This window comes from Passer domesticus, chromosome Z (genome assembly GCF_036417665.1).
Source record: "Passer domesticus isolate bPasDom1 chromosome Z, bPasDom1.hap1, whole genome shotgun sequence".
Lineage (NCBI taxonomy): Eukaryota > Metazoa > Chordata > Aves > Passeriformes > Passeridae > Passer > Passer domesticus.
In genome coordinates this window covers 72,750,445-72,765,030 of record NC_087512.1, presented here as the reverse complement: position 1 = coordinate 72,765,030, position 14,586 = coordinate 72,750,445, and the positions used below count along the sequence as shown (strand labels likewise).

General features: G+C 34.9%; 1 protein-coding gene and 1 long non-coding RNA gene across 7 annotated transcripts in view; one reads left to right on the top strand and one right to left on the bottom strand.

Annotated features, from left to right (window-relative positions):
* Positions 1 to 12,766, bottom strand: part of LOC135291322 (uncharacterized) — a 44,568-nt gene extending 31,802 nt beyond the window's left edge. The window contains exon 1 of the long non-coding RNA XR_010354121.1: positions 12,609 to 12,766. This is a non-coding gene — a long non-coding RNA (uncharacterized LOC135291322). The remainder of the gene's footprint in view (positions 1 to 12,608) is intronic.
* The window catches only part of LINGO2 (leucine rich repeat and Ig domain containing 2), a 478,753-nt gene that overhangs the window by 168,854 nt on the left and 295,313 nt on the right, over positions 1 to 14,586 (top strand). The window lies entirely within an intron of this gene.

The following is a 14,586-nucleotide window of genomic DNA, read 5'->3' as shown; positions in this document are numbered from 1 at the left end:
TGATGTCTACATTTGCAGAGTACTAGAATTGCTGGTTGTAAACTAAAAACTTAACCTTAGTATTCTTTGTTTTAGACAAGTCAAGCGAAGCTGAACAAAAATCTTAGAGAAGCAATCTGACGGAAAAAGTAAAGTTACAATCCGCAAATAAAAAGATTTTTTTCTTTATTCCTGAAAATGTAGCAAAGCTTTGTTATTCAACTATTCTGAAGACACTTCCTATGTTTTGCAGAAGGTAAAGACCTTAAGAAAAGCTAGAAGATCTGTTGTCACCTCTTAGTATCAATGTCAATATGTTTCCATGTTCTGTCTTAAGAGAGAAATACCATTTTAGATTGTGTATCTTGGTTGAAACAGTTAATTCAGTCCTTCCTGATTTTCCTTCATGCTTCGCTCACAATCATAATGTGCATCCTTAAATCTTTGTCGTTTACATTTTTATCATTGTAGCCCAATATTTGGAATTTTGAAATGAGAGCTCAGCACAGAAAAATCCTGTTGCTGCATTTCATTAATCAGAAGTTATCTGAACAGAAAAAAAGCAATAACTTTGTGTACTATTTCTGCCAATACAACGGCTACACCAGAGCTAAAGTAAAAGCTAAAAGGAGACTTTAGCAAGATAATATATATGTAACTCTCCAAAACTGAACCAAGTCAGATGGTCTATTCTGACTTTGGAAGAAGAACTTGCATGATCAAATAGTGGTCTTCACTTCCTGTCTGGCAAAAGCCAAACCAAACCAAACAAAACCATACCCATGATAATCTTAAATGTCCCTTCCAATCTAGGCCCCTCTATGATTCTGTGATTAAAAAAAAATCTGTTATATAATGTGACATGTCTTGAGAAAGCATTTAAAGAGAGAGGCCACAAAGCACAGTTCTTGACCTCTCTGGAACATGAAAAAGGAGTTAAGGGTATTCAAAATGTAGAAAATTGTATTTTACGCAATTGTCCTTTGGAAGTGTTGTCCCTGTAAATATTAGAACAGAAAATTCCAATGTCATCACATTCTTATGCTTAAAACCATGAAGAGTGAGGAGTGAATCTGGAATAATAAAAAAATAGATAATCTCCGTAAAATATAAGTGTTTTAATGAAAATTTAGAGGTAAAGAAGCATCATCTTCCTTTCTTTATAGAAGGCTCAGAAAAAGAGTATCTTCAAATTTCAGAGAGGATCATCAAGGTTTTGTCAAGACTACTCTTGCATTTGTTAGTTTATTTAGGTAGAGTTCCTGTTTTGTCTCTGAAGCATACTGACACTGCTTGCAAGCCATTATTTGAACTCCAGTTCAGTAAGTATGCAGAAGAAATCAGTGCAATTTTTTTTTTCACACATAAAGCTGTTTCTGCTTGTGAAAATGTAAAAATGTGAGTATACATTTGAAATCTTTCTGTAATCATTTCTCTACAAAATTTGGTGCTCTAATGGGAAAAAATAATTTGGAAACAATGGCACAAAATCAGAACAGATTAAATTTAAGGATTCCAGTGAAAGGAGAGCTCTCATGCCATTTATTTGAATGTATTCACTCTAAAAATCATCATTATATTAAACAGAAAGCAGTCACCATTTCAATTCATTGATGTCATGTTAGCCTAGAAGATCAGTGCCTCTGTTGCACAAAAAGGTTTGTCTGGAAGATGGGGTGGATAGAGAAGAGGTAGTAAACCAAGAACTCTGTTATTTTAGTTTTCCTTTGAACACTGGGGTTTTGGAATGGGATGATCTTTAAGGACCCTTCCAAATGAAGTTTTTCTGTGATTCTGTGATTGCAACGATGATGCCTTTCAGAATCAAAGACTCATCATTATGGGACCAAGCAGGCTATTTCTTCAGTATTCATGCATATATAAAAATTTGCCCTTTTCATTAAAGTCAAATTTGTCATAAAAATTAAAGGTCATATCCTAAACTAATCTAAATCATGTTATTGCTGAAGTTATATTAATTTACAAGAAATTATGATTACCCTTAGACTTGTTTTGGAAATTCTCCTGACTCTATGTTGAAGTTCATGGAGGAAATATTTTAGAATACTTTTGATGAAAGACTTTATAGAAGTTGCTACATTTATTCATTTGAACATTTTCAGTGTGAAGGTGTTTATGATTTTTTTGTTACTATGACATATTTTTTAATTTTGCTCTACCTAAAAAAAGATATCAGATATCAAAAGTCAGGAGAAGCTTGTTTCATGCAGTAATATCCTTCACTTGGTATCCAGTAACGAAAAATACATCTATTAATTTCAGTCACTAAATATTAGGATTGCCTCCCCTGTGCTATCAAATCAGTAATAATTTAACAAATGTTATGAAGAAAGAGGAAAAAGAAGTGACAGCTATATTGTCCCTGCTTTAAAAATCAGCATTTACAACATCCATAGAAAGCTAACAGCTGTCTAAATTATATAAAAAGTAAAAAAACCCAACCTAAACAAAAAAAAAACCAAACCCCACACACAAACAAAACAAACAAACCCCCAAAACAAATAAAACCCCACCAAAACCAAAATCAGACTTAAACTAAATACACCAAAGCAATTTATTTTCATGCAAAAAATCCAGTAGACCTAAAATGGTATATAGTGAAGGAAATTAAAGACATACATCCTAAAATTATACTAACATCTCATGCCTGCGTGTCTCCTAACAGCTCACAGCATACTTACAAATATTTGGTGCTATATTTTTTATTAATTATGGCAATTGAATGTAATGTTTTCTTTCAAAATCATAATTTAAAACAAGTCAGATGACTCAATTCTGTTACAACCAGACTTCCTGGGTAGTACTGATATACTGAGCCACTGCAGTTACTGGTATGGTCAACACTTCTAAAACTGCGCTTATCTTATGCACTGCCTGATTTTTCTTTTGCTTCCTTTACCCCTTTTAGTTTGAAAACCACTCTTCTTTTTAGGAAGGGTTTATTTTTTTATGATGGAGTTTCCTCATTGCATCTCAGAATATCACAGTTGATCACATGCAGATTTATTTGTCTAGATACTTTGTGCTATCTACAGTGTCATAATTTCCCACTTTTTCATGAACCACCTTTTAAAGGAAAGTAGCTCTTCATAACTGGACAATTGACTCCTTGTGAAGCAAAGCTGCTTTTGATAAAAACAGAACTGTGGGCATTTCTAACTTTAATCAAAAAATTTCAAGAAATCTGTAGTGTTTGAAGTATCAACAGGACCCGTAGCAACACTATAGTCAGAGAACTAGCATTGATTCAGAATTGAGTGATTTTTGGCTGGAAAGGACTTTAAAGAGCCTCTAGTTCTAGCTGCATGAGGGATGCCACTTACTAGATCAGTTTGCTCAAAACCCCATCCAACCTGACGTTGAACAATTCCAGGCATGAGGCATCCACAATTTCTCAGAGTAACCTTTTCCACTCTTTTACCACCTTCACAGTAAACGATTTCTTCCTATGATAAAATCTAAACCTTCCTTCTTTCAGATTAAAGACATTACTTTTTGTCCTATCACTATGCGGCCTTGTGAAAAATCATGCATTTGTGCAATGCAATGGTAACATGATGCAGAACAGAAAAAAAAAAATAAAAATCATTAAAGCCTCAGAAGATAGTGAGATTATATTTTTTATGCTTGGATAACCCTGGGAGAAAAAAATACTTTCAACAAATCTCTGTGCAGGGCTAAAAAAGCTGCATAGAATTCTAAAATTATGTCAGTAAAGGTGAAAGTGATCAGAATTTTTAATGGGGGCAATAGACAGAAGACAAGATATAGAGGAAATGTGGACTTAAGTTATAGTGTAAAAGAAATGCCAGTGGGGTTCTAGTGAAAGTCAATTTTGGCAAAATTGCCAAAGATGGCAGGTTGATGAACCTGAAGAGAAAAGTGAATTTCTCACAGGAAAAAATAACTTTTGAACTTTGAGTAGATACCATTCTGATTAATGCACCTGATCCACTTCCATTAGGACTCTGATTCTAACTATGCAAAATTCCTTCACATTATTTAAACTGTACAGCTGTGAAGGCTACTCCATACTTTGGGTGTGAAGAGCTTACACTTTTTAAGGTGTAAATTATGTGGTGTGATAATATTCTAGCTTCATTTAATCATCTTATAGAGCTCCTTAGCTCTACTAAGCATATTTATGGGAATTCATTTTACAAAGATGATATGCAATGTGCAGAAACAAAAAAAAAAAAATTGTTACTGTTGCTGTTGCTAGCAAAATGTATATTTTTTGTGCAGCAGCAGGTAGATATATAATGGTTAGCCGAACTGCATCCTGTGGAGAAAGACACATTTTCTGGGTCACCAAAAAGCCAGCTCACTCAGTTTAAGTAAAATAGTAATTGAAGGGTAGAAGATTTACTGTGGCAGTGGATTGGAGATTCTAGTTCACTTAAATAAAACACAGATTTTGGTAGTCAGAAAACGATTGTTCTTCCTTTATGAGCTGGGTTCTGGGCTGTTCCCCTGCTGTTTGAATTCCAGTTTTTGTCTTAAGTTCATTTTTCCCTCAGTGCATAGACAATATCAGATAGTAGTCTGCCTGTCAGTGAAACACTGTGAAGGCTGTCACGTTCTGTCTCTCATTTCTTTCCCTTCAGTTACATAAATAACAAGAACTTCAACACTGTCACTCCAGGATTATGTGAACCCTTGAACATAGCCAAGATTGCTTTGAGAGTGACTGAGATCAGTACTGGATACTGCAAGCTCTGAGGCATTGTTTTTTTCCGGTCTCCAGCAATGAATGTATCAGCTTAATTTCAAAGCAGCTGTGAATAAAGTCGAAGTCCTCCGAAGGACTCTGCCATAGAGCTGGGTCTGCCCCGTTGGGGTCTGACTGGAGGCATTGCATTGCCTTGCCCTTATGCTCCTGTCAAACTCACCTTGGAGATTTACATGGAAGGTTGGGTTTGTACCTGTAAGTAAATGAGTGACAACCGAATGGGAACACCAGTTCCAAAAAACAACTGCCTGTAGAGACAGGTGTGAGTCTTGCCTAAAGACTGAAAAGGAAAACCGTAAGTGCCGTTTCACTGATCAGAGGAAGAATTTTTCCTTTTCAACAACATGAGGATTTTGCTTCCAAAATGCAGTCTTTATCTGGAGGCTGCTGCATAAAGGAAAAGGCTAAATACTTCAGAGGAAAACTCATATAAATACTTAAATTTTCTCTTTACTACAATGCCTAGTGTTCTCCTTCAATTAAAGTATCACACTTATCTAAAGTGTCTTACATAATCTTCTAATGACATATTTCCGGTTAAAATGCTGGGATTTTTATCTTCATTCTCAAAATAACATTGTGATACATTCAGTATACTCAATAAGAACAAAAGCTACTGGAATAAGAAGGAAAAGTTTGTGATTTCTGAAATAAGTATTTAGAATTTTGAATTAATATGTGTTGGAAAGTACTTAGATAATTTTGTTTTTAAGGACACACTTTTCCTGAGGTCTTTCAAAGTAAGCACATAGTGCTTGTGAATATATTTAATGTTTTTAAATAATTTATCCTTTCTTTTGAGGTGGTTCTCAGATCTCAAGTATATACAAAAAATGTTTAAAAAAAAATACAATACAAAATTACCTGGGTAATTTTGTAAAATAAAGGCTTTACATTTTTGTAGCCTTTAAAGGACACAGAGGACCACATAAGAGTAGGGCTTTTATGAGTCTTCTAACTGTGTCCTCTCTGGTGATGGGAAACGCCACTGAGGATATAGTGTCCTACAGAGTTTTAATCCTATATAAACTATAATTGTTGCATATATGAAAAGTAATAAAGAACTTGTTATGTTTTGAAATTACAATCCTCAGGGAAAAAAAACCAAACCCAGCCCTTCTTTTGTATATTTTCAGCTATTTTTATGTCCCTGACACATACTTTTTAAAGAGCATTTACTGCAATAGACTCTTGTGGCATTTATTTACCTAGATGGTAAACAAAATAATTCAGAAAATCTTTCAAAAACTCAAGAGAATCTGAAAATATTTTGAGGTAACCTTTGGTTACGTGTCACTGACATTTCTGTCTAACTAGGGAACCTCTGCTAGGGAAATCCATAGGGAAATCCATAAGGCACTTCTGGACAGTTCTGTAAGTGGTACAAAGGACTAGCTGTTCCCTTTGCAGTGATTTTGCTTCCCTTCTTCTCCCAGGTAATAAACAGAAGGTGTTTATTTTTTGGTCTTCAACCTTCATTAATGTATTGTTTTGTTTAAATATTCAGGAATACTGTAACACAACTGCCAGACCTGTAGTTTAAATTATGTTACCACTATAGATTATATTATACCCTTTTTTAATGTCCATAAAATGTCATAAAATCTGCAGACAGGACCGGTTATGTAGATAGACCTTAAACATTGTTTTTTGGTTTGTTTTTGCGTTTTTTTTACTTGTTGTCTTAAGTGCTGTGTGGACAGACAGAGCATGAGTAAAGGCAGAGATTCATGAAGAACTTTGAAGAACCAGTTTTGGAAAAAATTCTCTTTTTTTACAACAGGAATTCATTCTTTCATAATTCGTGTTAGCTGAATTAATTATGCAATAACTGTCCCACCATAAAACCATCCTGGAGGTGTCACATTAATTCTTTTTATGGCAGCACAGAAATGAAAGTTAGCACTAGAAGTTTCTAAATGAAAGCTTTTAAAGTTTTCAGAAAGAAAGACAGAAAGAATTGCTCAACAAGTTTAAGCCAAATGAAATAGATCATCATTTAAAAAAATAATCTCTAGAAAAATGCTTTGTTTTAAGCATAAAACTGCTGAAGCTTGTAGACACAGAAAACAATATTTATAGTTGAAAAGAGGACTCATATTACAACTTCTTTAACATTATTTAATTCATACCTGATAGAACCATTTGGTGAAACCAAAAATGAGTTCATAATACATCTGTGTCACTGAAATTTTTTATTAGAAATGGGACAAAAAATTTCCAAGTACTGTTCCTTTGTGTGAGGAAATTTTTTTCACAATCAAATGAAATTAGCTTTCTCTTAGTTTGGTGTTTTGTATGTGTGCTTTTTTCAAGTAATTAACATGTATTAGTTAGCCTGGACAAAAACGTGTCTTATCTCCTATCGGAGCCTTTCAAAGGGAGAATTATTGTGTTCCCTTTCTCAGATGTTCTTTATGGTTACTAATATGTGTAAAAAATGCTAGGAATAAATAATAACTATAATACTCCAAAATTTAAGTATACATTAAATTCTGGCTACTAATCTTAAAAATTAAGTGGTTGCTATGAATACTGGGCCAGATATAATGGGCTTCCTTATGAAGACTGCATTTCTTTCACTTGACAAAAAGACATTTGCAGGAATGTGGGAGACTTTGATTTGTAAAGCCAGTGTTGATAGGAATAAATAAGAACTGCCTCTCAGAAAAAAAAGGACAAACAAAGAAATGTCCTGGAAGAAATATGGGAGTTCCAAAGGGAATATTTTCACAGAAGGAAAAATCTCTGGAACTGGTTATTCTTGGAATTTATTAAGTATAATTTGTATCTAGGTTGAAGAACCTATCACGAAAATGAAATGGAGTAGGATCTTTCCTTCAACAACCAGTGTACAATCTCTCAGGCAGGAAGATTTGAATAACTGGATTGGCAGTACTGAAATATTTAGCTGTTTCAGCAGCCTTATAGGGTGCACAGTAGCTCTGTTCAAAAACTGAGCAGCTCAATAAGCAGGAGCACCTTGTGAGAGCCAGGGCAGAGGTGTAGAAGGTGTTTTGGCCTGAGGATCTCATGTCTGTGCATGCAAGCACAAGTGATTTCTTTGCAGCACTGTTGTACAATTGCAGTAACTCTGTATGGCAGCCAAGGTGGCTGTTTCCCTAAGGGGATCAGAGGAAGGAAGATTTCAGCCATTTCCTGTCACTTTGAGAAGCATCATTTTAGCCTGTCTTGCTAATAAATGAAGTGTAGCTTAGGGCAAAGAGACTTACCTTTCAGATACAATTTCAGTCTTAAAACTTTAGGGATCTGATTATACTTGCATATTCAGGTTTTTAATGTGATTATCAGTATTCAGTGATATTTGGCCATGTAATAGATCTGAGTGTTAGTAAGAGATTGGTAGAATGTGCTTTCACCTTCAGGATTTTTTTCCTTTTGCCTCCCTAATAATAAGAAATTTACTAGACCATCATGGTTAAGACAGAAAGGATTTTTAAAATTTTAAATTATTTTAATGAGATTAAATGAAACAAATTTTCTGAGATTACACATTAGACGGCTGAAAAAAGTACTCATAACCTCTAATCCAGCTCTCTGTTTATATAGCTGAAGAAGGTCTACATGAGAGCCTTCTGAACAGAAAGCTGAACCTCTTTGGTTCCGTTTATTTTGTGTTAGAAAGTATCAAATTTCCAAGATCATGTAGTCCAATTTATCTGCCATGATCCACATCTTTCACTAGATCAAATTCCCATTCAGCCTGACTTTGAACACTTCCATGGATGAGGATATCCACAGATTCTCTAGACAACCTGTGCCAATGTTTACCACTCTCATGTAAAACATATATTCCTTATATTAAATCTACTCAAATATGCTCAAATCTCTTTCAATTTAAAATTCTTGCCCCTTTTCCTTTCCCTAAGGAACTTAAAAAAAATTACTCTCTCCTTCATACGGACTCCTTTTCAGTATTGGATGTCTGCAAGGCGGTCTTCAGGAGTGGTCTCTTCTCTAGGCCAAAACAATCCTGTCTTCTCATCTTCCTTCATAGACAAGATGTTTCAGCCCTCTGGTCATTCATGGATTATGAAGAATCATTAAATGTTCCTCTTCTGGACCTGCACTAGCAGGTCCATGTCCTTCCTGTGCTGGGATCCCAGAGCTGGGTGCAGGTTCCAGGTGGGGTCTCACGAGAACAGAGCAGAGGGGCAGAATCCCCTCCCTCCCCTGCTGCCCACGCTGCTTTGGATGCAGCCCAGGACAGGTTTGGCTTTCTGGGCTGGCAGTGCCCATGGCTGAGTCATGTCCACATTTTCATCCATCACCACTCCTGAGTCATTCTTGGCAGGGCTGCTGCCAGTTCCTTCATCCCCCTGCCTATAATGATACTGGGGGTTACCCTGACCCAGGTGCAGGACTTTGCCTTTGTTGAATTTCAAGAGATTTCCCCTGTCAAACCTGTCAGGGTTCCTCTGAATGGGATCCCTTTCACCATCAAATCCAGTTTGTGTAGTCTGCAAACTTCCTGAGAGTGTACTCAATCCCACTATGTAATCAAGGAACATGTCTATGGCATAGTTGTCAGTATAGACCCTTGAGGGCCATCACTCATTACTGGTTTCCATCTGGACATTGAGAGAATGACTATAAATTTTTTGGGTATGGCCATCCAGACAATTCCTCACCCAGTAAAACCATCCATCCATCCATCCATCCATGAATCCATCCATCCATCCATCTGTCTCTCTGTCTGTGCGTCCATCTGTCCATCCCATACCTGTCCCATTTAGTGGCAGGAATGTTTTGGAGGAGCATATCAAAGGCTTTATCAGTAAATGACAACTGTAGTTATTTCCTTGTCCACTGTTCAGTCACTCTATCACAGAAAGCCACTGTGTGAAATAGTAATCCATGTTTTGGTCTGTGAGGTCACATTGGTTGTGTCCCCTCCAGTATCCCATATGCTTCAACATACAGAGATCATACTTTCTTCCAGGAGAAACTGCACCCTACAAGGAACAGAGATGAGGCTGGCTGGTCATTCTTAGGATTCTTCTTTTTATCCTCTTATTAATTACTTACTATTATGTCAGAATTCATTTTAGGTTTACTTCTTTTATGAGAGAGGGTTTTTTTCTCATACTTTATTCAGAAATTTAAATGTGATTTGCATAATAAGGGAATAGAAAATTATATGGTTTGTCTTAAATAATTCTGAAATGTCTTAGGTCTAAGCTCCTAGCTTATTTTCTATTATTTTGTGAAACTGAATATGAAAAAACAAAGGAAAATCCTTGGCAGAGGCCAGAATTTTCAGACAAGAATGTTGCAGTTACAAAATACGTATACAGCAAACTGCTATTACACACAGAGTAACAGCTGCTTAACATACAAGTTACCAATGATTTAAGGCAATATCCAATTGATAGTGCTCTTTCCTGTGAAGCTGCTCCATGGGCCTTGATTTTCTTGTCAAATTCTTAAGTTCTACAGAGGAAAACACTGTAGCCATTAGCTCCACTGAAGAGTGCATATGTAGTGTGTTTTCTCATGTTCAGGCACACCTGACCTAAGTGTCACGTACCACAATGCTTGTTTTAGGCCAGTGAGTATTTCCTTGGAAAATGTGTTCCTGTAGGGGCAGAATAGTAGTTATTGGTAGCTACTTTGTCGTCTTGCAAACACAGTGAGTTTAGGGCTGCAAGTTACTGATTTATTAATGAGCTAGTGCAAGATGTCCAATTAAAGGGGACTTACGTCTGCTTTTGGGTACAGCTAGAATCATTAATGATGGCAGATATATTTCTGCCTTACAAACATGGCTAGTTTTTTCTTCTGTTTATTAAGAGCAAATTTCTAGAAAAAATTACATTCTACCTCTATACTCTGTACTGCTCTTAATTTAAATTGCTGGAGATGTGTGTCAGGATATATTCTTTTCGATCCTCTGTATCCTCTTTCATAATTTCTTTCAAATGAAGACAGGACAGAATGAATACTTTCTTTAAGAAGGAAAAAAGGATAATTTGGTTTTATGTGCATTTTTGAATAGAGGTCTTAGTAATATTTTATGAGATCTTTATTCTAACAGAAACAATTGTGAATTAATTCAGGTCAATTCCCTTTTTTAAAATATCAATAAAAATCAAAAAAATACATTATTCGTTTATTAAGAAAGCCCCCTTCTCCTGAACAAGATGAGACATTTGAGAAAACAGACACTACCTGAATTTTCAATAAATGGGTATTTTCTTCTAAAAGCATTTGTTTATGCAATATCTCACTGGCTTTGTTTGTACAGATTAATGACACGGTATTAGACTTAGATCATGTAAAACACACAAGCCTTTCTTAATAAGAAGTTCATAAATATAAAAATCAACTGTAAACTCAAATCTTTTAGTTTGGTTGGAGTTTTTTTCCTTTTAATTCTTCCCTACATTAATCTTACTGTTAACAATTATCAACAATTGTTGGTAAATTATGTATATGATAACTGAACACAAATGATCCACACAGTTCTAATGGTTGTAAACAGCTGCTACTGGACACCTTTTTTGGAAAAGCAGCATAAAAACTATTAAAAAACCCAGAAAGATAAAATTCACCTAGAAGAAGTTCAAAGACTGTTCATTCTCTTATTTGTAAGTAAGTCTCTTGGGGTTAAGACAGGCAGAGTAGAATAAATTATGCACTTCAGCCTAAAGAACTTTATATGGAATATTTTTTTAAATTAACTACTAGCTTGCCACAAGGCAGTAAAACTCATTGATATTTAGATATAAATGACATAAAATTAGTACTCCGGCTCTTCCTTTGTTAATATTCCTGCCTTATAAATAACTTTGATAGGATTTTGCATACAAAAAATAAATGTTTATATTAAACAAAGTCAATTTTCCTGTCTCTCTATAGCCTCCTAAGAGGAAGCAGATGTATAAATAAGACAACCCACCATTAACAGCAATGGTGTGAATAAAACACACTCTTTAAATACAGCCTCAGAAAGGGTACTTAGCTGGTTAAATTTTGAAAGTATGCGTAATGCTTTCAGCTAAACTTGCTGACAATGTGAGCTGGGGCCATCAATCCATTTGATGCTCTAGTGAGCTTAAATTAAAAAAATGTGAGAAAGTTCATAGGTGGAAAATATCAGATAAAGACTATCATTGATACAAACTACAAAGAACAATTCAGACCTTGCACTTCCAAGTAAAAAACAATGCAGTAGGAAAAAATAAACTGTACTGACATCCCATTTTAATCCCTGTTAGAATCCTCATTTTGGGGGTTTTTTTAGGGTTGGTTGATTGGTTGGTTGGTTGGTTGGTTGGTTGGTTGGTTGGTTGGTTGGTTGGTTGGGCTTTTGTTTGCTTGGTTGGTTTTTCTAAAATTTGTTTTATCAAAAAACATCTCCCCCAAACAGATTAATGAGAAATTGTAAAAATTCTTTGCTGAAAAAATGGCATTTCTCATGTAAAAGGTTTTCAAATGTTTGATATATTTTCTTGTTTCACAATTCCTTTTTATGTATGTAGAGCACCTCTGTATGTATAATAAGAAATTAGGATTCATATCACTTTCCTAAAGGATCGTAAAAATAAACAAAACAAGCAGATTTTCTGTTGCAGCAGAAATTCAGAAGAAACTTTGAAAGGATTGTCATATTTTCACTCCAGACAGCAATTAACCACCTCAGAGCCAATTTCTCACTTCCCTCCAATCAGATGGGGGAGAGAATTGAAAGAGTAAAAGTGAGAAACTCCTGGATTGAAAATAAAACAGCTCAATAAATGAAATAATAATGACAAAAATAATAATAAAAAATGTAATGAAAGGGAAAGTAAGAAAAAGAGAGAAAAATAAAGACCAAGTAAACAAGAGATGCAAGTAAAAAAGAACTGCTCACCACCAACCAGCAGATTCCCAGCCACTTCCCAAGCAGCAGCCCTTAGCCAGCTTCCCCTGTAGTTTATGTGCTGAGCATGATGCCACATGGCCAGTTAGAATCAGCTGACCTGGCGTGCTCTCTCCCAGTTTCTTGTGCACCACCAACCCCGTTTTCAGCAGGGCTGCATAAGAAGCTGAAAAGTCCTTGATTTATTTTAAGCACTGCTCAGCAACTGAACCAGCCATGTGTTATCAACTTGATTGTCATCTGAAATGAAAAACACAGTGCTGTAACTGCTGTGCAGGAAAACTAATTCTATACCAACTGAAACAGGATGGAAGGAACATTGACTTGCTTAATTTATTTGTTTTCCATTTTCTTTTCCATTCTATTTCCACACTCTGCAGCAAACAGTTCCTCCCTATCTCACAGTCTGACCATGAAATGGTATGATAGAGACATAAACGGAATGCACTAATTTACTCTAATTTTTCAGAATGGAACAGGATGTTCCTTCATTAAAACAGACTCACCAGTCTGACTGCTGTATATTACTGAATTTACTGTTAGGAAAATACATAAAATACTAAATACAACACAAAACAATAATGGCTGTTAGACTTACAGAAGGTGTAAGTCCTTGTTTAATATCTCCTCTATAATTGTGTTCTTCAGCTGTCATTAAATATGAACAAAATAACTCCCTAGTGTTGTTATGTTTAAAGAAAATAATCTCTTGATGCTAACAGGTTTTTGCTCTATAGAGTGGAGTAGAATGAGATAATAAGCTAATATAAAATAATTGCACACAATCTAATAGAATTAGCATCCTGATATCAATTATTCATCATCTGAGAACAAAAGATAATTTTGCTGTTTCTTCCTTAAAATCTTGCTTTTTTCTTTTGGTGGGATGAGTTCAGATGTGGAACTTATGTAGTGGGAGAAGTCAGTTTAGATTAAAAGGAAAGAGATTGCATGGATTAACTGACAGACTTGGTTATATTCAACGTTCATGTCAAAAAGTGTAAGTGGTTCTCAGTTAGTACACTTTAAGCATTATATTAAGCATTGTTGTTAGCTCAAGTCCAAATCCACTGTGATGTTCCTTCTTTTTTTGTGTGTTTTTAACTGAACATGGTTAAGATCTTACAAAAGGAATTGTCTTGTTCTATTTTTTTATTATTATTTTTCTAATGGTATAGTCTGGGTTAATTCATTAAATCAAAATAACGGAAGAAAGAGGAAGAAAGTTAGGTGCACTGCTGAGCAAAACCAAAATTTTGCATGGCAGCTTTTACCAAATTCAGTGGACTTAAATTTCTTGGTTGGTAGGAAGCTCACGTGGTTTCTTAAATTAATTCCCAAATGAAATGTTTTAGCAATGCTTAGAGGAAAGAAATAGTGAACTGGGACAGGTGGGGATTTTTTTTTTTTTGCAGGTTTTAAGAGCAGCACATAATAGGCCTGACTCAGACAGAAGAAAAAAAAAATCTTCATTTAGAAAAAATTTTACCTCCAGTATTGTACCTCTATTATCTCTAGAATTGTCAAGTATGGACACTTAAATTGAAATAATGTAATTGTTAAAAGAAAATATATGTAAACACTTGTTACTAAATATATTTAACATAATTTTCATTACAGGATTAGCTCTACAAAGGTAAAACAGTCATCTAATACCATTATAGGTTTCACATGTTATTCATATTTTCTATAAATATTCCAATAGTCAGATTTTGATGGATTTGTTTCACACAGTTTAATTACATTGTTTATTTTAATGTTGTACAGGTATCCAGTGTTTTGTTGTCTCTCTCTCAAACAGATGACTAGATGAGAAGAAGTGTGTTCGTATTTCCACTGATTTGGATTGCATCAATCTCTAATTCTTAAATGTTCCTTTTCTCACTAAATTTTAGTTTCTATTTTTGTAGTCTTTCATTCTTTTGCCTATTTTCTTTCATATATTATTCAAGCTTTTCTTTAGTATTGC